The 27559-nt window shown below is 48.7% G+C and overlaps 1 pseudogene; it reads right to left on the bottom strand.

The window, feature by feature from the left end:
• The window catches only part of LOC147116208 (lysosomal protective protein-like), a 138088-nt pseudogene that overhangs the window by 27309 nt on the left and 83220 nt on the right, over positions 1 to 27559 (bottom strand).

The raw sequence follows: 27559 nt of genomic DNA, 5'->3' as shown, positions 1-27559 counted from the left end.
TAAATTGGTCAGAGCTCAGAGGCAAAGGCTGCTGGCCAGGTAAATTACCATAAACCAGTTAAAAGATGCCCCCCTTACAAGACTGTCTGGGAGGAACAATAAATGAAACTCAGCCCCTATCTGGGAATTTGCATTCAATCAATAAATCAATGAAAACCCCAGCCTCACCTAAAGCCCAAAACCCATTAAAACCCATGCATAAAAGAACCTGCACAGAATTTGAAGGCCTTACAGGAAATCTAAGATTAAAAAACAATCGAACAACAGTTGGAGACATCCAAAACCACTTCACACCTTCTTCAACTACTCAGGAAGCTATCCCGAAACCAGTTAACTAAATGGGACCAATCAAGTGGCCCTTAACGAGCCAGCCAAAAATCTAACAAGATTAGCAGGTTTCGTTTTAGTATAAACTAAAGACCTGTCTCCACAAGAAAGCAGTTCCTTTGATGGGTTCGATCAGTTCGATCAGTACAGAAACAGTCGTTCAGGCAGAGAATTGAAACAGCAGTCAGTGAATTGAAGTCAGCAGTACAGTTTGGACAGACACAGAAAAAGGCACAGCTCATTCAAAAGACATCAGCCTCGGGACAACAGTAGGAGAACGGAAAGAATCGCAGCAACCAAGGGCCCCACGAAGCAAACAACCAACAATATTACCAACAACTAGGTAATATTGGGCCACCGCGACCAACAAGACACCAACCTGGAAGAAACCGAAGATCTGCATGTTTTTCCCACTCTACAAACTATTCCTGTGTTTGGTGAGCATTTCCTGGTCCTCTGGAATTCAACCTAGTTAGTATAGTGGGATTGGGAAGGGTAAGGTATTTTTGTCTATTGTCATTTTCCCTCGCATATTCCGAAGTGTTCCCCCTTTTAGAGTGATAAGATTTATTGTGTTGTGTATATTTTCTTGTCTCAAATAAAATCCAAGTTCTTTTCACCAACTCAGTTGTCTGTTGCAATTTCATTACAACCCCCAAATAAGTCCAGGTCTAGAACCAAGGGAGTGGGAGCGATTCAAACCGCTCAGGGAGTCAGAGGTGAAGCTGATAAACAACCCACACACCACCCCTTACAAATGGCAGCGACTAATCCAATCAAAGAGCACCGGTCACATTGCAGCCGCTGGCACAGTCTCCAGGAAGTGGCGCGGCTCTGAATGAAAGCCCTGATGCTTCAATGGGAACGGCTCGTCCCACATTGAACAGGGCTGCTGAGCTTTCAGTGCAACGTTTCGGCGGGGGGGGAGTGGGTGGGTGCGGGGGCGGTGCTCCTTAAGGCCGACCTCGTGTACATGCGCCTGTTGATTTAATACCCCCGGTTTAGGGGTGTGAACGCGATACGTGTCCCCGAGGAGTCCATGGTAGTATCCGAAGTAGACGAGTGACTGGTCGTTGACGTGCTGCTCAGTCCGTTCCCGACTGCAAACACCTACAACACAGAATGTAGCGTCATCACAACAAACTGGGGTCCTGCCGAGCCCCGAGCCCGCACACAAATCAAGCCTGACGCTTCAGTGCAGTACTGAGGGAGTGCTGCACTGTCGGAGGTGCTGTTTTATTGGATGAGACATTGAACCGAGGCTCTGTCTGCTCTCTCAGGTGGACATAAAAGATCCCACGGCACTCTTTTGAAAAAATGCAGGGGAGTTCTCCCCGTGACCTGGCCAATACTTATCCTTCAACCAACATCACTAAAATATGATCTGGTAATTATCACATTGCTGTTTGAGGGGCCTTGTGTCTGCCGTGTTTCCTTCATTACAACAGTGCCTACACTTCGAAAAGTACTTCATTGGCTGTACAGCACATTGGGATGTCCTGAGGTTGTGAAAGGTGCTACAGAAATGCAAGTCTTTCTTTCGAAGAGCCGATTAATGGTGGTGTTGGGGAGCTCGCTCGTCTGCTGTGTTGGAAGCTGCGTCACACAGAGAGATGCACGAGGAGAGGAGACTTCACTGTGTCCCTCGCAGGGAGGGGGAGCAGCTGTGATAATCAGGGGGAAAAGTTACACTAGCATAGCCCCCAGCCCATGTCGGCCAGGCACAGGGCACATTGGCAGTGGCTGGAAGCAGATCTTAGGCCTATCCTTCAGTAGAAACAAACCAAAACCAAAAGTGATTAAAAGTATTTAAAAGGTTCAGGGAGACCATATGACTGGAGTGATTGGGACATTGCGGTGTGAGGGAGGAGCTCCAGATCCTCTCTCCAACACACTGTACTTATACAGGAGCCGAGCAGGCCCAGTCTCTCCCTCTCCGCCTGCTCTGTCGGACGTGCTCTCGACTCTCAGATTACAGGTTAAGACAAGCCCCATCTGCCTGTTCAGGTGGATGTAGAAGGTCTCACGGCGCCAGTTGGAGAGAAGCAGAGGAGGTCTCTCGGTCTCTTGAACAAGTGTCCTCCCTCAGTTAAATTAACTAGTCATTTACTTCATTTGCTGTTTGTGGGATCTTGCTGTGTACAAATTGGCTACTGCATTTCCCTACATTACATCAGTGGCTACACTTTGAAAGTACTTCATTGGTTATGAGGCGCTTTGAGACATCCTGATAAAGTGCTGTATAAAATACAGGCTCTTTATTCTCTCGCACCAACACACCCTTTAACAAATGCTTCAATCCCACGTTAGAGTGCGGGGCTGGGGATAGGGGCAGCGTTCCAGACCACAGCTGAGACACGCCACCCATTCATGAATGGGCGGAAAACACATGGTCGGGGAAGGGCAGAAGAGGATGATCCCGGTTTCCATGTCGGAAGGAAGCGTAAATACCTTGAGGTTGATCTTAGCTGTGCCGGTCGCGATCCTCTGATAAACTGAATGACTTGGCAACATAACACAACAGGGAGTGATCAGGGAGTATTGCTGGATAGTTCACTGAATCCAACAGCACGATGTGCAGCAGCAGTAAGGAAAACTAGCCGAATGTTGGGATGTGTAGCCACAGGGATAGAGGAGAAATCCCAGTAGAGTACTGTGTACAATCCTGGTCGCCATGCTACAGAAAGGATATCCTGGCATTGGAGGCAGTGCAATGGAAATGATAACTAGCTTAAGGCATCTGAGCTGTGAGGGAAATTTGAAGAGCCTGGGATTGTTCACTGTGGTGAAGGTAAGGCTCAGGGAAGATTTATCCAACATTCTTTAGGGAATTGATAAACTGAACCCCAATAATAAATTCAACATTGACACAAACCCTAGAAACAGGGGACAAGCTCAGGAGAGGGAAGATACACAAACAGTTTAGATTTAACTAATTCATGAAGAGGGTGGTGAATGTGTGGAATGGTCTGCCCAGGGGAGGCAGGCAGTGTAAGAAAACCCCAGGAGAATTGAATAGGGATTTGAGGCAGTGGGTGATTGAGGGGGCATCGGTTTTTGGGACTGCCCAGATAAACAAAGGAGTGTTTTTCTGTACTTGCCTGTGTCCTACACTCCGAGAGATCCGTTGATTAATAAAAGATTTGAAAATGTATTTAATGAAGCACGGGATAACAGGAGAGGGTTGGTTCTGTCACCAGACTCTGGCCATGGTACTGGAGGAAAGTGTCCTTTGTGCATGACATTTGCTCAATGATTAAATCCTTTAAGTGCTTTTTGTATTGTGGTGGCTTGCTTTCCTATGCTGCTTCACACTGTCGCAGTTTAGTTCAGATTCCAGGACACTGGATCCAGGAGCCAACATCTGGATTAACGTGGCTAAATCCAGCTCCCTTTCCCACTGGGAAAGTTGGGCCAAGTGCTGTTTTTTTGGATTCCAAACTAAGCAAGTGCAGTGTAAAGGGCCCTGGAAGATGAGAGAAGCACCTTCACGTTACAGAGAGACATGTTCCAGTCAGGAAACACACCCAGTTTAAACACAAAAACAATCCTGCCCGGACAACCAGTGCTGAGAAAGATCAGACATTCACCTACACATCAACAGTCACCACACATTACAATGTCACTCGTTGTATGAAGTGCAATGAGACGCTTCAATCGAAGGCACTGTCGAAATACAATTAAACTACCCAGTCGAGGGATGGGCTCATCATCCCCAAAATCAGAGCCAGGAATGGCAGCAGCAGGAGAGAGGGCAGAAACCAGGGGGATGGAGGGAGGGAGGGAGGGGTAGAGAAGAGCAGAGCATAGGGCAATGAAGAAAATGAACAGGTAGAACAGGCTGGACTGTGTAAAGGTTCAGGTAGAACAAGGTCCGTCTAAACAACAGTCTAGATGGGGAGAGTCAACACCAGCTGCTCAAGCAGCTACCTCATGTGACATCGATTGTTGAACACAATAAATAAACTGCCCTGGGCTTCAACGGTGAGGTGTTTTGCAATTTACAAGCACATTTCTACCCCCTGCTCTCTGGTAGGTGGTGACCCGGCCCCCAGCACGCACACTTGCCACCTGGGATGTCCTAACGGATGGGCAGGCAAGGCCGGGGGCTGGGCTGGGCTGGGCCGGGCACAATACCTCATTATCGTTGGTGGCGTAGTTTTGATCATCATCGTAGGAGAAGCCGACCTCAGCCAGGCACTCCAGGTACAGCACGTTGGCCACCTTGTTCCAGCTGTACTGGTTGATGTAGAGTGTGCTGCCGTCACCCTGCACCTGCAAGCAAATGAATCGGAGTCAACAGGATCTGAGCTTTCACCCTCAATCCACACTAACCAACTCACACTCCCACCCCCAACCACCCCCCACACGGGCCCTCACACTCCCCCCGGGCCCTCACACTCCCCCCGGGCCCTCACACTCCCCGCCGGGCCCTCACACTCCCCCCGGGCCCTCACACACCACCCCACCCCCCCGGGCCCCCACACCCCCCCCGGGCCCTCACACTGCCCCCGGGCCCTCACACACCACCCCACCCCCCCGGGGCCCCACACTCCCCCCAGGCCCTCACACTCCCCGCCGGCCCCTCACACGCCCCCCGGGCCCTCACACTACCCCCGGGTCTTCACACTGTCTTGTTTATTAAGTGGTGGAATCCTTTACCGGTCGAGTTATGGCTCATTTGCTTGGTGTCCTGAGCAGGTCCACGGCTCCACTCTGATTGGCCACTGTAGCTGGGTGACTCTGCACTGAACCTAAGCTTCAGCTTGATTCCCTTTCCAGAATGGCCTGAAGGGATTTTCAGGAGTTCCTTGGCTATTTATCTCCCGTTCACTCAGTGGATAAGCCCCCATTTGACATCAAAACACTATTCCCAGTTCCCAATGGCTGAGTATAAATGTACAACACAGTATGGCACTGAGCTTTCCTGACCAGAAGGTCGCAGGTTCGATCCCTGATCCGTGTTGGTGGTGGCTGTAAGGGAACCAGTGCCCGGTTTTCCCAATCGTGATCCACCACCTCAAGCCGATAAGTGGGCATTGGACCAGGACAGAACCAGGCTTGCCAGTGATGGATCCTCCTTACTAATGGCCACTGTTCATGTATTAGCCCAGACAGTCAATGTTGGTGAGCTATTCTACTAACGGGGCATCGCATGTCCATTCGTGCACCTACAGCAGGGTCAGTGGATAGTGACTGTAACAGGAACCCTGGCTGTTCCATTCCCACAGTCCAGGGGGAGTTAAAGCCAATGCTGCTGTCCTGACTGAGATTAGTCAACAGTGAAGCTCAATCCTTGCCCTTCGGTAAAGGAAGTACTGACATGCAAAGGTCCATTTTCAGAGAGGAATCCATCCAAGGAGCTGCACCCAGGTCCACCGTTCAGCCACAGGACCAGAGGGTCTGTGATTGGATTTTGCTGAGACGTCACAAACCTGCAGGAAACGAAACATGTTGGAATTAATGTTGACTACTGAGGCCCCTGTAAGGCCATGGAGAGGTGAGGAACTTGTTTTGTAGCCACTGGGTTGGACTTAACCCTTTTGAAGGAGAGTCACCCATCAGGACCACTTCTCCCCTTCCTCTTCTGAAGGCATTGATCCGGTCACATCCAATTAACACACAGACGCACTTTCCGGCAGGGGCGATCTGATCAAGGTCTTTAAAATATTAAAAGGATTCGATTGGGTAGATACAGCGAAACTATTCCCTCTGGTGGGGGGGCCCAGAACGAGGGGGCGTAATCTTAAAATTAGAGCCAGGCCGTTCAGGAGCGAAATCAGGAAACACTTTTGCACACAAAGGTTAGTAGAAATTTGGAATTCTCTCCCCCAAAAGGCTGTGGATGCTGGGGGTTAATTGGAGCATTCAGGAGTGAGATCGATAGATTTTTGTTAGTTTAGGGTATGAAGGGATACAGGGCAAAGGCGGGAAAATGGAGTTGAGGTACAGTTTAGCTGTCATCTGATTGAATGGTGGAGCAGGGCCGGGGGCTGAATGGCCTCCTCCTGTTGCTATGGGAACCCTGGACGCTTTTCACTTCCCTAGCCCAGGGGCACTGAGGCTAACTGCAGTACTGAAATTAGATAACTCAGCAGAAATGACCCAAGGCACTTCACAGGAATATTATAAGACAAAAAATTTGACACCAAGCCACACAAGGAGCAATTAGGGCAGGTGACCAAAAGCTTGGTCAAAGAGGTTGGTTTTAAGGAGCGTCTTAAAGGAGGAAAGAGAGATAGAGAGGCGGAAGATTTAGCGAGGGAATTCCAGAGATTAGGGCCTAGACAACAGAAGGCATGGCCACCAATGGTTGAGCGATTATAATCAGGGATGCTCAAGAGGGCAGAATTAGAGGAGTGCAGATATTTCCGGGGGTGGGGTGGGGGGGAGGGGGTGGAGGGTGGGGGGGTTGTGGGGCTGAAGGAGATTACAGAGATAGGGAGGGGCGAGGCCATGGAGGGATTTGAAAACAAGGATGAGAATTTTGAAATCGAGGTGTTGTTTAACCAGGAGCCAATGTAGGTCAGCGAGCAGAGGGTGATGGGTGAACGGGACTTTTTATTCATTTTAAAAAATTCATTGATGGGATGTGGGCGTCGCTGGCTGGCTAGGCCTGCATTTAGTGCCCATCCCTAATTGCCCTTGAGAAGATGGTGGTGAGCCGCCTTCTTGAACCGCTGCAGTCCATATGGTGTAGGTACACCCACAATGCTGTTAGGAAGGGAGTTCCAGGATTTTGGCCCAGCGACAGTGAAGGAACGGCGATACAGGTCCAAGTCAGGATGGTGTGTGGCTTGGAGGGGAACTTGTAGGTGGTGATGTTCCCATGCGTCTGCTGCCCTTGTCCTTCTAAGTGGTAGAGGTCGCGGGTTTGGAAGGTGCTGTTGAAGGAGCTTTGGCGAGTTGCTGCAGTGCATCTTGTAGATGGTACACACTGCAGCCACAGTGCGCCGGTGGTGGAGGGAGTGAATGTTGAAGGTGGATGGAGTGCCAATCAAGCGGGCTGCTTTATCCTGAATGGTGTCGAGCTTCTTGAGTGTTGTTGGAGCTGCACTCATCCAGGCAAGTGGAGGGTATTCCATCACACTCCTGACTTGTGCCTTGTAGATGGTGGAAAGGCTTTGGGGAGTCAGGAGGTGAGACACTCGCCGCAGAATTCCCAGCCTCTGGCCTGCTCTTGTAGCCACAGTATTTATATGGCTGGTCCAGTTCAGTTTCTGATCAATGGTAACCCCCAGGATGTTGATAGTGGGGGATTCAGCGATGATAATGCCATTGAATGTCAAGGGGAGATGGTTAGAGTCTCGCTTGTTGGAGATGGTCATTGCCTGGCACTTGTGTGGTGCGAATGTTACTTGCCACTTGTCAGCCCAAGTTTGAATGTTGTCCAGGTCTTGCTACATATGGACACGGACTGCGTCAGTATCTGACGAGTCTCGAATGGTGCTGAACAGTGTGCAATCATCAGCGAACATGTGTGAGGGACTTGTGTGAGTCAGGACACGGGCAGCCGAGTTTTGGATGACCTTGTGGCAGAACCACTGAATGACTCTGGCTAACTGTATATAATTCTCTTTAACGATGTTCTAACACCAGCCTAAGCCTGTACCATTGTGTTAGGCATTACAGTGTTTTGTATATAGAGTTTGCATGTACGGGGCGTGGCCCCTTTAAGAGCGCGGGAAAACGTGGGCAAACGTGATGACGTCACGTCGCAAACCACGTGACTGCCCAGGCAGTCCTCGTGGCATCTCCGTTGAGTAAAGACCTGTTTCATTGTTCTCCTGTGTCGATCTCAGTTATTCGTAGGAATTCGTCAATTCCTACATTGGTGACCCCATTTTTGTGAACGTTTTCACAGATGAATAGCACAGCATGGAGGCAAACGCCGTTTCGCTAAAGCTACCGCAGTTCTGGGAGCAGCAAGCGCCCTCGTGGTTTATTCAGGTCGAGGCCCAGTTCGCCCTGAGGAACATCGATGCGGATCAGACCAAGTATCTTTACGTGGTCCCCGCACTCGACAGCTCTACCGCCTCTCGGATCGTCAGCCTCCTCGAAAACCCCCCAACGGAGCACAAGTATGAAACCCTCAAAGCGCGGTTACTGCAAGTTTTCGGGCTCACAAAATCGGAGCGCGCCCGTCGATTACTCGCTATGCCCGGGCTCGGAGACTCCAAGCCTTCAGAGTTGATGAGCCAAATGCTCACACTCCTGGGCTCAGAACGGGAATGTTTCCTATTCCGTGAAATTTTCCTCAGCCAACTGCCTGAACAGGTACAAACTGCCCTGGCCAGACCTGAAACTGAAGACTGCGCAACACTCGCGGCGGAGGCTGACAAAATTTTCGCTGTAACTCTGCAGTACTGCGCCGCCACGAGGCACCCATCCCCCGCAGACGCCGGCCCAGCTCATCAGCCTGTTGGGCTGTATTTCTACCACGCGCAGTTTGGCGCGAAGGCGAAGCGTTGCCGCCCTCCCTGCAGTTTTCCCCACAAAAAAACCCAGCATCATCTGACACTGCGACCACCGAGGAACGGGTCTAACGGGCACCCCGCGACTGCGATGGCGATTGGCAACGCGGGAAAATTGCTGTTCATCACCGATACCGTCTCCGGTCGTCGTTTTCTGTGTGACACCGGAGCGCAGTGTAGCATTTTACCCGCGTCCGCCCTCGATGTGCAGACGGGGAATTACGGCCCCGCCCTGGAAGCGGCCAATGGCGGCACAATCCGGACCTTCGGCAGACGGCGAGTGGAGTTGTGCCTCGGGGGGCAACGTTTTCACTGGGAGTTTGTTACGGCCAACGTTTCCCAGCCCCTCCTCGGCGCAGATTTCCTGTGCGCCAACAGCCTCCTGGTCGATGTTCGGAACCGGCGGCTGATCAACGCAGCCACTTTTAATTCTCTTCCGTGTTATCGCAGTAACACTACGTCACGCACCGTCTCCTGTGCGTTCCCGACTCCTGATGAGTTCGCTCGCCTGCTCAGCAAATTCCCCGACCTGACAAGACCCACATTCTCCTCCACAGCCACGAAACATAACACCACATCACCACCAATGGCCCCCCGGTCTACGCGCGGGCCCGGCCCCTGGAACCTGGCAAGCTGGCGGTCGCAAAGGTGGAGTTCGCAACCATGGAACGGTTAGGGATTATTCGCCGGTCGAATAGTCCCTGGTCTTCACCTCTCCATATCCACAGGACGTCCAGAAGACCGCAGTCATCACCCCATTCGGCCTCTTCGAGTTTTTACGGATGCCGTTTGGGTTAAAGAACGCCGCCCAGGCTTTCCAACACCTGATGGACTCCGTGCTGCAGGACCTCAAGTTCCTCTTCGTCTACCTGGACGATATTCTAATTGTCAGTCCTACCAAGGAAGAACATACCTGTCACCTACGCACCCTTTTTCGACGCCTCAGCCAACACGGCCTGATTATCAACCCGGCCAAGTGTCAGTTTGGCCTGCACCAAATTGACTTCCTGGGGCATCGCATCACCTCAGAGGGAACGGTTCCTTTACCTTCGAAGGTAGAGGAGGTGACATCTTTTCCACGCCTGCAGAACATAAAGACCCTGCAGGAATTCCTAGGCATGGTAAATTTTTACCACCATTTCGTGCCTAAGGCGGCACTACTCATGCGGCCCCTGTACGAGGCCCTCAAGGGCAAGACTGGCAAGAACCCGGTAGACTGGACGGATGACATGGCCCGAGCGTTCGCCGACACCAAAAGCGCCTTAGCCAATGCGACTATGCTGGCGCACCCGCTGCCAGGAGCCACCATCGCCCTCACCACCGACATGTCGGACTACGCAGTCGGTGCCGTGCAACAGCAATGGGTGAATGGGACGTGGCAGCCGTTGGCATTCTTCAGCCGTCAACTACGGCAGAACGAGAGAGCATACAGCATGTTCGACCGGGAGTTGCTCGCACTTTTTCTGGCCATCCACCATTTTCAGTTCCTTCTGGAAGGACGTCCTTTCACCGACTTTGTGGACCATAAGCCGCTGACCTTTGCAATGTCCAAGACCGCTGAACCGTGGTCAACCCAACAGCAGCGTCAACTGACCTACATATCCAAATTCACCACGGATATACGGCACGTGGCCGGTAAGGACAACCTGGTGGCAGACTGCCTCTCCCGCGCGGTCGTCAATACGGTTCATTTGGGCATCGACTACGCCCTCATGGCAGCGGACCAAGCTTCAGACCTGGAGGTCCAAGCTTACAGAACGGCCATCACCGGCCTCCAGTTGGCCGATGTCAAGTTCCTTTCGGCAGGTACCATGCTGTTGTGTGACGTCTCCGTACAGGATCCTCGCCCTGTCGTGCCGGTTGTCTGGCGCCGCAAAGTGTTCGACGCCATACATGGGTTGTCACACCCTGGAAGGAAGGCCTCTCAGAAACTGATGTCTGCGAAATTTGTATGGCATGGCATGCATAAAGATGTCCGCGACTGGGCCAACACCTACGTGGTCTGCCAAAAGGCAAAGGTACAGTGCCACATCAAAGCTCCGTTGGCCGCCTTCACAGTTCCGGAGCGACGTTTTGACCATGTCAACGTGGACCTGGTAGGACCACTCCCACCCTCCCATGGTTTTTCATACATCCTGACCATGGTTAACCGCACCACCAGATGGCCAGAGGCAGTTCCCCTGTCATCCACTACTTCGGCGGACGTGGCCAGGGCGTTCATTTCCTCCTGGATCGCCCATTTCGGAGTGCCCGCAGATATTTCATCGGACAGGGGACCGCAGTTTTCCTCCGAACTCTGGAATGCAGTGACCCAAGGACTCGGTGTCAAATTACACCACACCACAGCCTACCACCCACAGGTGAATGGCCTCTGCGAACGCTTCCACCGCTCAATGAAAGCCGCCCTGAGGGCCAGCCTCCAGGACGCTGGATGGGCAGACAAGCTACCGTGGGTCCTGTTGGGCCTTCGTGGGCCCCCAAAAAGACCTTCACTCTTCATCTGCGGAACTCGTGTATGGTCAGCCGCTGCGAGTCCCAGGGGACTTCCTACCAATATCGACGGAGCCATGGTCCGCGTCTGCCCAGCTTGCTAGTCACCAAGAGGCGGCCAGATGTTTCGCACCGGTGCCCAATTCGCACCACGGGCTGCAGAGGTCACACGTTCCCACGGAGCTTCACAAGGCTGAGTACGTTTTTATTCGCCATGCCGCACATAGGGATCCGCTCAAGGCCCCATATACCGGTCCCTTCCGTGTGTTGGAAGCAGGGGACAAAACCTTCACGGTAGATGTCAGTGGTAAACCGGACCACATTTCAGTCGATCGCTTAAAGCCAGCACATCTGGACCTCAACCGCCCCGTCGAGACAGCACAACCGCTGAGACGGGGTCGGCCACCCATCGTCGTTATGGCAGGCCAAGTGCGACCGCCTGCCAGACCGCCAGCTGCCCTGCAGCCTCCGCCTCAGGAGTACAGGAGTCGTTCTGACAGGCTCGTCAGACCCCCTCACCGTTTGACTTTGTCCGTTAAAGCGAATTCTGGGGGGGCGCATGTGGCAGAACCACTGAATGACTCTGGGCAACTGTATATAATTCTCTTTAACGATGTTCTAACACCAGCCTAAGCCTGTACCATTGTGTTAGGCATTACTGTGTTTTGTATATAGAGTTTGCATGTATGGGGCGTGCCCCCTTTAAGAGCGCGGGAAAACGCGGGCAAACGCGATGACGTCACGCCGCAAACCACGTGACTGCCCAGGCAGTCCTCGTGTCATCTCCGTTGAGTAAAGACCTGTTTCATTGTTCTCCTGTGTCGATCTCAGTTATTCGTAGGAATTCGTCAATTCCTACAACCTCAAGTTTATGTAGGGTAGAATGTGGGAGGCCAGCCAGGAGTGCGTTGGAATAGTCAAATCTAGCGGTAACAAAAGCACTGATGAGGGTTTCAGCAGCGGATGAGCTGAGGCAAGGGCAGAGATGGGCAATGTTATGGAGGTGGAAATAGGCAGTCTTAGTTATGCTGTGGATATGTGGTTGGAAGGTCATTTCAGGGTCAAATATAACACCAAGGTTGTGAACTGTGTGGTTTAGCCTCAGACACATGTTAGGGAGAGGGATGGAGTCAGTGGCTCGGCAATGGAGTTTGTGGTTTACCGGAGAATGTAGGGTTAAAGGGGGGCAGTTGGGGGGCGGGCTTTCAGTACTGAGAGTAGAAAGCTGGGAGTAGAACGTTGAGAGAGAGCGAGAGGCCAACATGCCCGTAAAGGTGTTGATCATTCAAGCACAGAGACTGGAGTGTGAAAAATATCTAAGAGATAAGAAAGTGCTGCCCGCCCAAGGACGGCCTGACCGCTCGAGCATGTGAAATGGCTGGATAACAATACACAGAGTGAGCCGCAATGTACATACAGGAGAGGGACGGGGCGGGGGGGAGGTAGTGGGGGTGGTGCGGGTAGAGTTGTCTACGTGGCTGCTGGAGTAACTATGGACTAACCTTATGTACTGAGGCCATTCTTACATACTGTTGTAGGAAAAATGATTCCTCGGAAACTAGACTTTGAGTAAGAGAGACAACTTTATTAAATGACAGAGCTCTGGGAGAAGCGTCTGCAACCACGCGGTCTGCGAGAGCACCTTCTCTTCGATTGTAGTACGTGCCGAGCTTATATACAATTCCAAGAAGTTGGTTTTAGATCATTTACATTCATCCAATCAATTCGTTTATTAGCGCATATCGTTATTTTCCTCCAGTCAGGAGTTTACACACTCGTGTTGCCAATTCTGCCTCTTCAGTGATTGCGAAAGGTCTTCGTTCTGTCTTGTTCCGTCCGCGTCACCGGCGGAATGTGATTAGTTCGATAATAGGATACCAGTGAACCTTGTTAGTCCTCAGTGATTCAATTAGTCCCAGTCAGGACACGAGATGAACTTTGTTCCAGCCATGCGTAAGCGTGGCATGTCTCATTGTGCAGTGATTCAATTAGTCCCAGTCAGCGAATTTGTTGTTTGTGTCTTTTCCAGCAAAACCTTGTCCAGCAAAATGGTCTTTTCCAGCAAAATCTTGTCCAGCAAAATTTTATTCTAACAGTCCCTCCTCTTGGTCCTGGAGCACGATTCATTTGCTCCCAGATGACTATCCTCGGTCCCCCTTTCGTCGGTGCTTACAGCCACTGGCTAATGTCCGGGGGTTCGGTTGCTCCTTCGACAGTGTCGTATTGGTGTTCTTCATCCCTTGGTAGCAGGTTGGTGTGTTCCTCCTTGATAGAGGCGATCGGCATCATGGTTTTCATAGCAGTTTGGAAACACAACTTTATAAGGCTCAGCGCACAACTCATCAACATACAAATTACAACTATTATTATTATTATCCCTTGCATCATCCACGCTCCCCACCTGGTCTTCCCTAGCAACCAATCAAGCCATCCCCCTGTGCTTGTGGATTGATGGAGCTTCTTTATTTCTTCTTGGATATGATTTGCTAGGTTCGTGATATTCTCAGAGCTATCTGGGACATATGTACAGCAGTCTGTCCCGATCAGGGCACAGGTGCCTCCTTGCGCCGCCAACAGATAATCTAGGGCTATCCTATTCTGTAAGGCGGTGGTCCGGATCGCCACCATTTCGGCACTCATTTCTCTCAGGGACTCAGCCGTATCGTTGGCTATTTGTTCGAGCACTGCTGCCATGTTTATGGATTCCCTTGCTATTTTTCCTGTTCCGTACCAGGGGAATGCTATAGCCCAGAATCTTTCGGTTTCCGTAATAGCTCTCTTAACATGCTTGGCTGGTTGCCATAACGACTGGTACCCGTAGTGGTGGGTTAGGGAGGATAAATGATGGATGTATGGTACTACGTATCCTATATAGCATGACCCAGTCCAGGTTCGTGGAAGCCATGGATACACCTTATATCCGCAAATGAAATAGGTATTATTATTGGCCTCAAATTTGTTCCAAAGTTGGTACATGATCCCACGTATTCCCCTCCAGGGTAGATTGCTAGTCCGGTTTAGCACTTCGGATAAATTAAACATTCCCACGTAGGGCCATTCTAGGGCACCTGGTGGTTTAGTACTGGTTTTGGTTAAAGTGTAATTATACTTGCACTTACTCCATCCAACCACTAACCCTGTCTCGTCATAGTTTACCAAGCAGACTTCCCCCTCTGCATTGTTTAGTTTTCCCCCTGTGCTGACTAATAGCTCTTCTGGATACCTTCGATTATCGTACTGGGGATGAAACCATCCTTTAAAGTTCGTGGGGTTATACCCTGCCTGTTTCCACTCATGTTCCAGCTGACCTGGATTCAAGCTATTTTGGGTTTGTATGGTATCCTCCTTATTCCAGGTGGTATTAGAGTATAATAACCACCCTACCATCTCCTCTACCTTAAAGGGGATAGGCCTTAATGGGATTCCTCCCCCCGTATGGGTGGGCACATGGCGCACACCCAGCAGGAGCTTTGGCCCATTTTTTTCGCATAGACATATGACATATACAGAAAGGTATTTACATGCAATCCTCTCTCTTTACGTAAATGGGGTACCGCGCTTCCCGTGACAATATAAAATAACGCCATTACCCATAATACTCTAAACATGATTAATATATCACTACAGTCCAGTCTTTACAGGAATTTTATGACAAAGGGTGTGCAGATCACCTGTAAAACAGATTCAGAAAGTAGCCAGTCAGTCGTCTTTATATACTTTCAATTGTGTCCAATGCTTCCATACTCCTTTACCCCTTATGTCTAGACAGGCACAGGTATCCCCACTGATTACGATTTCATATGGCCCACTCCATTTTGGGGCGAACCCTGGTTTGCTGGGCAGAGTTTTCACCATGACTTTACTACCCGCTGAGGGAACATAAGCCGTCATTGTGAGCTCTTGTGCCCGATCCTTGTCCTCCTGATTATCACGGACATTCTTTCGCATCTCCTTTAATTGAGTGCTAAGTTCCAGAACGTATCGTTTTAGTCTATCTTTTAAAGGGCCTACATCGGCCCCACCTGTTATGATGCCTTCTGGCAATTGCATCGTACTTCCTGTCATCAATTCATAAGGGGTCAAGCCTGTCGTTCGGTTTTCAGTGGCTCGCAGCTTCATTAGGATAATGGGCAATACTTCAGTCCAGGTTTTCCCTGACGTCTGCATTGCCTTTGCCAATGCATTTTTAAGGGCTCGGTTCATTCATTCCACCATGCCCGAACTTTGAGGGTGGTATGGGATGTGTAATTTTTGTTTAATTCCCATTAATTGGCATACCGTTTTTATGACACTCCCGGTAAAGTGGGTACCTTGATCAGAGTCCATTTGAATTGGTATTCCCCACCTGGGGATTATTTCTTCAGCTAAGACTCTGGCAACCGTCAAAGCGGTGCAATTTCGCGTGGGGAAAGCCTCTACCCAGCGGGTGAATTGGTCTTTGACCACGAGGCAGTAGGTTTTGCCGTGTGACGGTGGAAGGGGACCTGTGAAGTCTATTTGTATGTGCTCCCAGGGCCCTCGCGGCCTTGGTTGATGTTCCATTTTGACCTTTATGGGTCGCCCGGGGTTATACTGCGCACAGGTGATACATCGATGGCAGTATCTCGCGATATCTCTTCTCATCCCCTTCCACCACCATTCTTTGCTGAGGCTTCCCATCATCGCTTCTCTCCCTGAGTGTACAAGCCCATGGTGGAGTTCTAATAGCGTATTTTGAATGCACTTGGGGGCCATTACCCTGTTATCCTTTCGCCAGACATTATCGCTTCCCCGCTTTGCGCCTTGTTCTTCCCACGTACCTTTTCGACGTCGGGGGTGTCCTCATGGAATTTGTCAATACTTATCTCGTCCTCGGAGCTGCTCACAGCGGCTATTGGTACTTCTTCGAGCCTTTCTTGCTCTAGCGCCCTTTGTGCTGCTTGGTCCGCAGCCTGGTTCCCCTGGTGATTTAACCAGTCCGGGCTAGTCTGGTCCGGTTCCCTCTGATGTGCCTTAATCTTAATTACTGCTACCTGTTGGGGTTTGTCGCTAGCTTCTAGGAGGGCTTCTATCCTCAGCTGGTGTTTTATGGGATTGCCTCCCGTAGTAATGAATCCCCTCCTACCCCATGCAGTCATATAATCGTGGACCACCCCAAAGGCATACTTACTATCTGTGTAAATGTTCACGATTTTATTCCCTGACAACTCTAGTGCCCTGGTGAGAGCCACTAGCTCTGCCACTTGGGCCGATAGGCCTCCATCAATCCGTCCTGACTCTACGGTTTTTAATTCGCCATTAACCACCGCCCACCCCGTTCGGGGCAGCCCATCTATATACTTGCGTGAACCATCTACGTACAACGTCTCTTCCGCTGTTGCTAAAGGGGTGTCTTTTATCCTATCTTCTTCCAGGTTCATATCTACATCCCCACAGTTGTGGGGCTCCCCAGTTCCCAGTATTCCTTCTGCCGGGTTCTCCCCCGTGTCTCTAACAATGGTTACTGCTTTACTCGGAGGGAGGAGGACGGCCTCCCACTTGGCATGTCTCATGTCATGTTTGAGACGGATCTTAATTTCCCGGTATTCAGCATCTCTACCAGAGTGTGTTTAGTGTGCAATATAATGTTTCCTGTCATTGCTATCGGCTCACTAACCTTTACTGCCCAAGCCGCACAATCCAATGCAGCTATGCACCGGGAGAGCCCTGTGACTACCGGTCCCTCCGCTGTGGAATAGTAGGCGACGGGCCTTCTTTTATCCCCATGATCCTGTGTAACTACTGCTGTGTAAAACCCTTCTTCATTGTTGCAATGTAAGTGGAAGTCCTTACTCATATCTGGCAGTCCTAGCCCTGGGGCTGATACTAGCTCAGACTTTAGTTGAGTATAAGCTTCCTCTTGTTCCGGTCCCCAATCTATCGGTTCCAACGCGGGTTTACCCCCTTTCACTAATCTTTGTATAGGTTCTGCTAATTTAGCGAACCCCGGGATAACATTTCTACTGTAATTAAAGAGCCCCAGTACCTTCCTAACTCCGCGTACTGTTACGGGCATGCCCTGGACAGCGTGTTTCCTGTCCTGTGGCATTTCTTTAAGTCCTTGGGAGATTAGATGTCCCAGGTATAGGACCTGAGTTTTTCCTATCTGTGCTTTTTTTTTAGGGCTTACCTTGAGGCCAGCCGTCTCTAGGGCCCTTAGTACTAAATATAGGGTTGCCAGATGGTCTGCCTTCATTTCCGAGGCTATTAGTATGTCGTCGACGTACTGCAAAATAGTGCTTCCTTTAGGTACTTCTATCTGTTTTAGGATATCACTCATGACGCGGTGAAAAATAGCTGGGCTATTATGGAATCCCTGTGGCAATCGGGTCCACGTATATTGTTTATCCCCTACTGTGAATGCAAATTTCTCTTGTGATTCCGGATCTAATGGGAGTGCCCAGAATCCGTTAGCTATGTCTAAAACGGTGAATATCTTCTGTTCAGGGGATAGCCCATTCAAAATTGTTGAGGGACTGGCAACGATGGGGTGTAATTTAGGAGTGACCTTGTTGAGGGCCGTGTAGTCTATAGCCAACCTATAGCTCCCATCAGGTTTCTCTACTGGCCATGTGGGGGAATTAGTAGTGCTCGTGGTTTCCCTCAGGATACCCCTTTCTACTAGCCCCTTCACTATGTCCACGACTGCCTTCCTGGCCTCCGCCTTTATTGGGTACTGGCGGTGTGGCTTGTGTTCTGGTCCGGGAATCTTAATAGGGTCGATACTAGCTTTTCCTGTATCTAACTTTGTTTCAGCCCATACCCCAATCACGGAATCACAAATGGCTCCGTATCCTCCCGTATCTTCGTGCCAGTCCCTGGTAGTTACGGTGGCCACCCCAAGGGTGCCAGTGTTATTTGCCAGTTGTCTAATTTTTTCCTTACGGCCATCCGCCTTTGGCCATGTTAACTTTCCTTTGTCACAATCAATTATTGCTTTATACTCCCTCATTATATCATTACCTAATATTGTACCTTCATTATTTTTACACACATAGAATTTCATGGGGAGGTATATATTATCAATTTCCACCAGCTGCGTGGTGCTCAAATAAGCTGGCACTTTAGTGCCATTGAGTCCTCGTAGGAGTATTGACTTACTAGTCATGGGGAGGGGGAGGTTAGTGATGGAAACTGATGCGCCTGTGTCCACCAGCATTTCACATTGTCGGCCCCCTACTAGTGCAGACACATAAATTCTCCCCTCCCTTTTACCTTTTATGGGGGCCACAGGACGTCAACTACTACGCTTATATTCCTGCCTTCTTGGTTTTATCCTTTGTCTGTTTAGTCAACCAGCTTCTCTGGAGTTCTAAAGTCTGTGACACATCCCAACCGTCCTTCTGCATCTTCTTAATTAACGACTGTCGGTTTGTCATATAAGAATATGTGAGGGAGCCCGAAGGTCCCCTCTTAACTTCCTCACCTGACATTGCCGCTGCTTCACCGATCGTTCCTTCGTGTCTGGAGATCTGTTCCTTAGAGAGCCCCCCTATTCTTTCCTTCCGAGAATACCCGAGCTTCTTGTCGCACTCTATGCCAGCGTTCTCAGACGTCCGGGTTTGTCTTTCTCTCAAAACTGCCCGGAGGTGTAACGCTTGCTTGTTGGACGGGGTTTCTACCCCTCCCCGGTGTCTGTTTACCTGATCAGGGTCCTACAACACCGACACTAATAATCTCCTAGTTCACTTAGCAACATGATATAATGCAGAAAAATGTTAACCATACTCGACTAGTATCACGACTTTAGAACACCTTGGAGTCTCGGCACCTACTTCATGGTCCTGGCCTTCGCGTGGGGCATTTGCCCTCTTAACAACTGGCCTGAGGCTAGGTGTCTGAGACAAGTGTCCTCCTGGTTCGAGGTTTTTCTTAGTTACTATTACACAAATACAAATACACAAATACAAATACACAAATACAAATCAAGTAGTGTCTCTTACCCACTCAGTCTGTGTACCAGATTCGTTTTGGTGCCGCTTCACCATTCAGTCGCCTTGTCGAGTGTCTCTGATTTATGGGTGGTCAAAAATCTGACTACTCACCCTGGTCACTGACTCGAGCGACTGTTCAGCTCCGTGGCACCCTGCTCGCAGCGCCAATTTGTTGTAGGAAAAATGATTCCTCGGAAACTAGACTTTGAGTAAGAGAGACAACTTTATTAAATGACAGAGTTCGGGGAGAAGCGTCTGCAACCACGCGGTCTGCGAGAGCACCTTCTCTTCGATTGTAGTACGTGCCGAGCTTATATACAATTCCAAGAAGTTGGTTTTAGATCATTTACATTCATCCAATCAATTCGTTTATTAGCGCATATCGTTATTTTCCTCCAGTCAGGAGTTTACACACTCGTGTTGCCAATTCTGCCTCTTCAGTGATTGCGAAAGGTCTTCGTTCCATCTTGTTCCGTCCGCGTCACCGGCGGAATGTGATTGGTTTGATAATAGGATACCAGTGAACCTTGTTAGTCCTCAGTGATTCAATTAGTCCCAGTCAGGACACGAGATGAACTTTGTTCCAGCCATGCGTAAGCGTGGCATGTCTCATTGTGCAGTGATTCAATTAGTCCCAGTCAGCGAATTTGTTGTTTGTGTCTTTTCCAGCAAAATCTTGTCCAGCAAAATGGTCTTTTCCAGCAAAATCTTGTCCAGCAAAATTTTATTCTAACACATACTGAGTTTACATTAACCTTACATATTGAACTGTCTTAAGGTAAGGCAAACATTACCTTCAGTTCACCAATTCAGCGGGAACGCATGGGATGGCATGCATCATATTTCAGTCAGCAACATACGGAGTAAAGTTGCCTGTTATGATCCCTGGGTCATAGTATCATTTATCTAGATTTTGGGTAGGAAAGGGTGCAGGAACTGTAAATGGTTTTGATGAGACGACTGTGACAGGTCAGAGGGCTTAGTTGATGAACCCCCGATGAGTTTATTACTTGTGAGTATAAAGGTGCCTATCTCACATCCTGAGGATCTGTGCGGCTAAGCCCCCTGCTGTGTCAATGCAATCTATCATTAATCAACAGATCTCTCGGAGTGTAGGACACAGGCAAGTACAGAAAAACACTCCTTTGTTGATCTGGGCAGTTCCAAACACCGATGCCCCCCTCAATCACCCACTGTAATGATATCAGCAAATAGTGATGATATTTGTCTGTGTTTGATTACTTATGCCTTACAGCATATTTGTCTGTGTTTTTGATTACTTGTGCCTGACCAGCAGAGGTCATGTGAGAGACAAGCAGTCCAGAGGAGTTTTACTTTCAGTTTCATTCTAGATGCATCACAGCATAGTGTGTTCTGTAAAAATCTGTAGAAAGTCTTGAACAAGACTTTAGATTAAACAACATTCTCTTTCAGAAATGAGTCTTTATTGAACCCAAAAAGAAATCAATACATGATGTCAGAAGTGGCTGAAAGAGAAAAAATCTGAAGTTAGCAACTTGATGGGACAGTGAAAGCAGTTGTGGCAAGTAAGCGAAATCAGCTCTCCACATATTAGCAAGCCAGAAGAGAACATCGTTGCTTACCATTAGAGAATAGCTAACGAAGTGAAAAAATGGAAGGTTTACTCCCACCGGCGACGCTTCAATTAACAGGTAATGTGGCTGAAAATTGGAGAAAGTTCAAACAACGTTTAGAGTTGTATTTAGCGGCAATCGGAGCTGACAAGAAAAGTAATAAACAGAAATCGTCACTGTTCTTGCATGTCGTGGGTGATGAAGCGCTGGAGGTGTATAATAACTTCACATTCGCTGTTGATGGAGACAAAATGAAGCTAGATAAAATAATGGAACAGTTTGAGGCCTACTGCATACCTAAACGCAACGTGACCTTTGAGAGGCACAAATTTTTCACATGTGTACAGAAAATCGGTGAGATTATTGATCAGTATGTGACTGAACTGAGAAACCGGAGCAAATCGTGTGAATTTGGGGGACTCACAGACTCGCTGATAAAAGACAGACTGGTGTGTGGTATTCGAGATAATGGTCTAAGGGAAAGACTGCTAAGAGAGCAAGATCTAGACCTGGGAAAAGCCATAGCACTGTGTAGGGTTACAGAGACTGTGAAGTTGCAGGCAAAGGAGCTGTTCAGTGACAGTAGCTGCAATGTGGATGCAGTGAGAAAGAACGGATACAAACCGTTTAACAAAGAGAGCGCCAATGTGAAAAAAGAGACGTGGCCAGCAAACGAAAATGAAAGAGACAATCGGAAGTCATGTAGTCGGTGCGGTACACAGCATTCACCAAGAAAGTGTCCAGCATATGGCAAAACATGCAATAGATGCAACAAAAACAACCATTATGCCCGTTGCTGTAAGAACCAAGCGCAACAAAGCAAGGTCCATACAGTAGATAAAAGCGAGATAGAGGAATTCAATGTAGATGTTGTGTCTGAAAACAAAAAAGAAAGAGACTGGATGTTGACACTAAAAGTGAATGACATACACATTCCATTTAAATTGGATACTGGAGCACAAGTTAATGTGATATCAGAGACCGATTTTAAGAGAATTAGACCCAGACCAAAGTTACATGGAATACAAGTGAAAATGACCGGATACTCAGGTACTGATATACCAGTGAAAGGAAAATGCATTGTCAAAGTAACACACAAGGACAGAGAGCACACGCTAGCATTAATCGTGGTGCCAAAGGATGTGCAAGCCATACTAGGGTTAAAAGCCTGTGAGAGACTGAACCTGGTAAAGAGAGTCCTCGTTGTGGAAAGCGAAGGAGAGACAGTCTATGATGAACTCATGAAAGAGTACAAAGACCTATTTAAGGGTCTAGGCTGCATTCCAGGAGAACACACGATCAGAGTAGATAAAAGTATGACACCGGTCATACATCCATGCAGAAAAGTTCCGTTTGCTCTTCAAAAGCAACTGAAGGCAGAGTTGGACAGGATGGAAAGCCTGAACGTGATTCAGAAGATAGATGAGCCAACTGAGTGGGTGAGTTCCCTCGTCGTAGTGGACAAAAAGAATGGAAAGCTCAGAATTTGCCTGGATCCAAGAGATCTAAACAGAGCAATAAAGAGAGAGCACTTCAAGCTTCCTACACGTGAGGAAATCATGGCATAGTTTGCAAATGCAAAATATTTCAGCAAGTTAGATGCGTCCTCAGGATTTTGGCAGATGAAGCTGGACGAAGCAAGTTCAAGACTGTGCACGTTCAACACTCCATTTGGCAGATACAGATTCCTAAGGTTACCATTTGGCATTGCCTCAGCTCCTGAAGTGTATCACAAGACTATCCATATGATCTATGAGCACCTGGAGGGAGTTGATACATCAATGGGTGACATCATAGTATGGGGAACCACGAGATCTGAGCATGACAAGAGACTGAAAAAAGTGCTGGAAGCAACAAGGAAAACAAACCTGAAGCTGAAGAGAGAGAAATGCCAGCTCGGGGTGACAGAACTGACATTCGTGGGAGATATCCTTAGCAGTGAGGGCATCAGACCAGACCCCAGAAAGGTGTCCGCCATTGAGAATATGCCAAGGCCACAATGCAAAAAGGACGTGCAGAGGTTTAATGGAATGATCAACTACATGGGTAAATTCATATCCAACCTCTCAGAAAAAATAGCGCCACTGAGAAGACTAACTGAAAAGAACATAGAATGGGAATAGAATCATGAGCATGAGAAGTCATGGAGCGATCTAAAGAAACTGCTCACAGAGGAACCAGTTCTGAGGTTTTATGACCCAGCGAGACCCATCAAGATATCATCAGATGCATCACAGAGTGGGCTCGGTGCCGTTCTTCTACAACAATATGACTACTGGCAACCTATTGCATATGCATCGCGCTCAATGACAGACGTGGAGACGCGATATGCTCAAATAGAAAAGGAGCTGCTCAGCATCACATACGCCTGTGAAAGATTTCACCAGTTTGTGGCAGGACAAGCAATCAGTGTAGAGACTGACCATAAGCCCTTGATTGCATTGTTCCAAAAGCCACTGAATAGCTGTCCGCTTAGAATACAAAGAATGATGATCAGGCTGCAACGCTATACACTGAATGTTGCGTACACACCGGGTAAGCTGATGTATACAGCAGACACGTTGTCCAGAGCTGTTGACCCAAGTGAGCCCGCAAACACCACAATGGATGAAAAAGTGAACGCCTACGTGGACATGATCACAAGTGCACTGCCCATAGCAGATGCAAAAATGGAGCTCATAAAGACTGACACAAAGAAAGATGAAACAATGAGACGACTGAGAAAAAGCATCTTGGATGGATGGCCCAACATGAAGCAAGACTGCTCACCTGATATAGCAGAGTACTGGAACTGCAGGGCGGAACTATCAGTGGTCGAAGACATCATCTACAAAGGAAGTAAAATAGTTATCCCAAAGAGTCTGAGAAGAGAGATGCTAAAAAAGATCCATGGAGGACATCTGGGAATCGAAAAGTGTAAGAAAAGAGCACGAGAGGTGATGTACTGGCCACGAATCAACCAAGATGTGACAAATGAGGTGTCAAACTGCACAATATGCCTGAAATATCGAGCAAGCAATCCGGTAGAACCACTAAAGCCACACCCAGCACCAGACAGACCTTACCAGAAGGTAGGCGCTGACCTATTCGTATGTCAAGGGAAGGACTATCTTGTCGTCACAGACTATTACTCCCTGTATCCAGAGGTTTGTAGACTGTACACCACCACTGCAGAAGCTGTGAGAAGAAGTATGAAAGCCATATTCTCCAGACATAATGTGGCAAGTGAGGTCTTCACAGACAACGGACCCCAGTTTAACAATGCAAATTTCCGACACTTTGCCAAAGAGTGGGACTTTGCCCACACAACGTCAAGTCCTCACTATCCACAGTCCAATGGACTAGTGGAAAAATCGGTCCAGACAGTGAAAAGACTGATGTACAAGGCAAACGACAGTGGAACTGACTTCTACCAAAGCATGCTTGTATACCGCACAACGCCGCTCGAGTGTGGTATGTCACCAGCCCAACTCCTGATGGGACGTCGGCTAAGGTCAAACCTACCCATCCCGGAGAACCTCCTGAAAACAAAAGAGGGGGAGAAAGTGAGGAAGTTCAAAGAACAACAGAAAGAAAAGCAAAAGTACTACTATGACAGAGGAACACAAAACCTACCTGAACTCCACACTGGTGACCAAGTAAGGTTGAAAGACAAAACAAACACATGGACTCAGAAGGGAACTGTCCTGAGTGAAGTTCAACCAAGATCATACACCATTCAGACAGATGAGGGTGCTGTTCTGAGAAGAAATCGTCGAGATCTTCTCATGGGACCAGCCACAGCAGGTCAAGAGACTGATACTGGTGAACAACCTGATCACACAGCTCAGAACCAATCATCTGAGGCAACAACTCAGATTCAAGGACAATCAATCAGAAAATCCTCAAGACACGTGAAGCCTCCTGAGAGACTCATTGAGCAAATTTAAGGACTATTGTTAAAGAAGGAAGTAATGTTATCTTATTCTTTCTTCAAGTTCTAGTGTATTGACATATTTCATGTGAACACACAAAGCAAGGGTAAAAAACCTTGATCATGATAATGATAATGTAAGTTCATTAAATGTTGTTAGTTAAAAGTAAAATACTTTTGTTTTAAGAAAGGGAGATGTAATGATATCAGCAAATAGTGATGATATTTGTCTGTGTTTGATTACTTATGCTTTACAGCATATTTGTCTGTGTTTTTGATTACTTGTGCCTGACCAGCAGAGGTCATGTGAGAGACAAGCAGTCCAGAGGAGTTTTACTTTCAGTTTCATTCTAGCTGCATCACAGCATAGTGTGTTCTGTAAAAAGCTGTAGAAAGTCTTGAACAAGACTTTAGATTAAACAACATTCTCTTTCAGAAATGAGTCTTTATTGAACCCAAAAAGAAATCAATACACCCACTGCCTCAAATACAGTGCTCCTTTGCCACGCTGAGACAGCTCAATTCACAACCACCCTTTGCTTTTTCCAGTTTCATCACTTTTCAATCCACCTCAGAAGATCGCCGCCTATTCCATGCCGTCCTACTTTGTCGGCTAATCACTTGTTTAGCAATAAGCCTTGCTGAAATCTGAATATATCAAATATATCAGAATTTCACACGTGTTATGCTGTGTAGCCGAGAGCAATTTAGTTATCAGGTCAAAGAAATAAGTTGCATTTACATAGCGCCTTTCACAACCTCACAACGCCCAAAAACGCTTTACATTCAATTAGAACTTTTAGACTGTAGTCACTGTTGTAATGTAGGAAACACGGCAGCCAAATTGCGCACAGAAAGATCCCACAAACAGCAATGTGATAACAACTAGATAATCTGTTTTAGTGATGTTGCTTGAGGGATAAATATTGTCTAGGACATGGGGAGAACTCCCCTGCACTTCTTCGAAACCGTGGGATCGTTTACATCCACCTGAGAGGGCAAACAGGTCCACAATTTAAGGTCCCAACCTCAAGACGACACCTCCGACAGTGCAGCACTCCCTCAGTATGGATTATGTGCTGAAGTCTCTGCAGTGGGACTTGAACCCACAACCTTCTGACTCAGAAGGTGAGAGTGCTACCAACTGAGCCACGGCTGACATTGGAATGTCTTGGAGAATGACAGAACTCCGTCGCAAAGCTTACGGGGCAACTGACAGCCCGTAGCCCAGTAATGTCAATGAGTCTCGCATGCAGGTCCTCTATCGATCTTTGTCCTTTCGCCCCGTTGGAAGCATAGCACTAACCCCCCAATCCTGTATTCCACCCCCGCTTCTCCCTTCTCCCCCACCTCCGCAGGTCGCAGAGAACAACTACCTGTCCCTGCAGGATTTCTTCAGGAAGTTCCCCAATTTCATGAGGAACAACTTCTACGTGATTGGTGAGAGTTACGGGGAAGTCTACACGCCAACCCTGAGCCTCAGGATCGCGACCAGCGCAGCTAAGATCAACCTCAAGGTATTTACGCTTCCTTCCGACATGGAAAGCATGATCAGCCTCTTCTGCCCTTCCCCGGCCACGTGTTATCCGCCCATTCGTGAATGGGTGGCGTGTCTCAGCTGTGGTCTGGAACGCTGTCCCTATCCCCAGCCCCGCACTCTAACGTGGGATTGAAGCATTTGTTAAAGGGTGTGTTGGTGCGAGAGAATAAAGAGCCTGTATTTTATACAGTGTGGCAGAGCCACTGAGGGACTCTGAACAACTGTACATAATTCCCTTTAACGATGTGTTAGCTACAGACTAAATCTGTACCATTGTATATACTCTTTGCATGTACAGTGCGCGGTCCCTTTAAGAGCGCGGGCAAACGTGATGACATCATGCCGCTAATCACGTGATCACCCAAACGCGGGAAAAATGTGATGACATCATGACGCCATCCACGGGACCGCCCGGGCAGTCCTCGTGGAGCCTCCGACCTGTATTCATAGTTCTCTTGCATCAATCTGTTTAAACTTGTTAGTTTGACATTAAAAACCTTTTTGATTGATTGCCTGCGTCGAACTCAATCTCTAGATAGGAATTTGACCATTCCTACATTGGTGACCCCGACTTTTGTGAATGGATTTCGCAAAAGGAACACAGCATGGAGGCAAATGCCGTTTCGTTGAAGCTGCTGCAGTTCTGGGAGCAACAAGTGACCTCGTGGTTCATCCAAGTTGATGCCCACTTCGCCCTGAGAGGCATCGTTGAGGATCAGACCCGAAACTTATACGTGGTCTCTGCACTCGACGGCTCTACTGCCTCGTGGATCGTCAGTCTTCTCGGGAACCCCCCAGCGGCCCACAAGTATGAGACCCTCAAGGTACGGTTGCTACAGGTTTTCGGGCTCACGAAATCAGAGCGCGCCCGTCGGCTGCTCGCTATGCCCGGGATCGGGGACTCCAAACCTTCCGAGATGATGAGCCAAATGCTCACACTCCTCGGCTCCAAACCGGAATGCTTTCTCTTCAGAGGGTTATTCCTCAGCCAATTACCGGAGCAAGTGCAAGCGGCCTTGGCGAGATCCGAGGTCGAAGACTGCGCAGCGCTCGCTGCCGAGGCAGACAAAATATTCACAGTTACGCAACAGTACTGCGCTGCCACGAGGCGCCCATCCCCCACAGACGGCGCCCCAGCTCCTCAGCCCGCGGGGCTGTGCTTCTACCACGCGCGGTTTGGCGCGAAGGCGAGATGTTGCTGCCCTCCCTGCAGCTTCTCTCAAAAAAAAACAACTCCGTCCAATGAAGAACGGGTCTAACGGGTGCCC

The sequence above is a fragment of the Somniosus microcephalus genome, chromosome 6 (assembly GCF_052327205.1).
Source record: "Somniosus microcephalus isolate GS21.2 chromosome 6, FLI_Smic_1.0, whole genome shotgun sequence".
Lineage (NCBI taxonomy): Eukaryota > Metazoa > Chordata > Chondrichthyes > Squaliformes > Somniosidae > Somniosus > Somniosus microcephalus.
This window is presented reverse-complemented; position numbering and strand designations above follow the sequence as displayed.